Source organism: Mus musculus, chromosome 1 (assembly GCF_000001635.26).
Source record: "Mus musculus strain C57BL/6J chromosome 1, GRCm38.p6 C57BL/6J".
In the NCBI taxonomy this organism is placed as follows: Eukaryota; Metazoa; Chordata; class Mammalia; order Rodentia; family Muridae; genus Mus; species Mus musculus.
Genome location: NC_000067.6, coordinates 47,364,534 through 47,366,698, shown reverse-complemented (window position 1 = coordinate 47,366,698; position 2,165 = coordinate 47,364,534). Strand labels below are relative to the sequence as shown.

General features: G+C 37.9%; 1 pseudogene; it reads left to right on the top strand.

Moving 5' to 3' along the window:
* Gm4852 (predicted pseudogene 4852) lies at positions 222-1,697 on the top strand (annotated as a pseudogene).

Below are 2,165 nucleotides of genomic sequence, written 5' to 3'. Positions count from 1 at the left end.
GCAGTAATGTATTTTATAAACACTCCTATTTTGCAATGCCTAATCACTCATGATGGAGAACGTTTCCATAATTACTGGTAACATAAGCTTCAAATCATATTTGTTTTCTTCAAATGAAAGAAATAATTTCAAGTTGCTTTGTTCTCACATACTTTAGGCCCACTTCAGAAATCAACACTTAAATGTTATTTCATTAACAGGTATCAAAATATGGCTTTTGGCCGCCACCAGCGCAGCTGTGCCACAGCTGCGAGGAGACTGGCCGCCTGACTTCCCTCCTCGCTGGCCGCGGTGTCCTCAGATTTATTCCAACAGTCAGTTAAAACATGGTGGATTACTATGAAGTGCTGGGCGTGCGGAGACATGCCTCACCTGAGGACATTAAAAAGGCGTATCGAAAACAGTCACTTAAATGGCACCCGGACAAAAATCCTGAAAATAAAGAAGAAGCAGAGCGGAAGTTCAAACAAGTAGCTGAGGCATATGAAGTGTTATCGGATGCTAAAAAGCGGGACATCTACGACAAATATGGCAAAGAAGGATTAAATGGTGGTGGAGGAGGAGGTGGAATTCATTTTGACAGTCCATTTGAGTTTGGCTTCACATTCCGGAACCCAGATGATGTCTTCAGGGAAATTTTTGGTGGAAGGGACCCATTTTCATTTGACTTCTTTGAAGACCCATTTGATGACTTTTTTGGAAACCGAAGGGGTCCCCGAGGAAGTAGAAGCCAAGGTGCCGGCTCATTTTTCTCTACCTTCAGTGGATTTCCTTCTTTTGGAAGTGGATTTCCTGCTTTTGATACAGGCTTTACTCCATTTGGGTCACTAGGTCATGGGGGTCTCACTTCATTTTCTTCAACGTCATTTGGCAGCAGTGGAATGGGCAACTTCAAATCAATATCAACTTCAACTAAGATAGTTAATGGCAAAAAAATCACGACAAAGAGAATTGTGGAGAACGGTCAAGAAAGAGTAGAAGTTGAAGAAGATGGGCAGTTAAAGTCCTTGACAATAAATGGTAAGGAGCACCTGCTACGCATGGATAACAAGTAACTCAACGCACGCATTTAACAGAAATGTTAAACCATAACAAGCACCATTTGAGGAATAACAGGAACTTTTTTTTTGAAGATTTGAAACGAACTCGACTTTCTGTATAACTGTACCTAAACTAAAGTATTTATAAAAAAGCTCGTTGGAGCCTCCATCTATCAGATTTTGAGTTTGTTGTTGGGACCACAAAAAAGGACCTTACTTTCTATTTCTTTTGTCCTTAAAATTGTTGTAATCTCTGTATGCACTTTGCTTTAAACAAATCGTAATCTGAGGTGAGCCCTGTGACTTTTGAGTAGTGCTAGGAAGAGATTGTCTGTAACACCAGTATGGATCTGTTTCCCATTGTGGTGAATTGTGAGTGAGTAGTGTCAGCCTGCTGTGAAGTTAACAGAAATACTTCAATTTTATTTTCAGTATTTAGTGATGAAAGCTATTACTGCATCAATGGTAATACATTTCTGGTTTAGTGTACACTAAGGATGTTTTCTAGTTGTGCATGGATGCCGGCAACCTCGTCAGTTTGACTATTGTTTAAATATGTAATGTTAAGCTTGGGTTTAAAAAAGCTGGTAATTTGGGTTTTTGTCATTTGCTTTAAAAAAAAATAAATGCGAATGTGTTTGGTGCATTCTTTCATGAAAAAAAAATGGCTTTTGAGTTTTGAAGCAAGAAATATTATAATATTGCTATTATATGATATTGATTTTCACAGTTAAATCTTTATTTGCTAATGTAGAGTCTCTTCTTCCCATGAAAAAGATTAACTGGCTTGTTCCTTTTCATGAGTCACAGGGATAAAACATTTTTAAAAGCATACAAAAGTAATAACTTTAAAATAACTTTGATTCAATATGAGAATTGCAGCATGGTGTTTATATACGGAGCTGTCTTTGGAGCAAGTCTTTGTCTTTGACAAGTCTGGGGTAAAAGAGACTATGTCCAAACAGCTTTGTCAAGAAACAGGTGAAACCAGGGTTCAGTTCATGCTCAAGAAAATTTATGGAATTGAAATGTTGTTAATGTTTGAGTTACACGTTATATTTGTGGATCTGGCCACTTATATAAGAAGTTTTTACCCCCATGAAAAAAATCCACACATCCCACCCT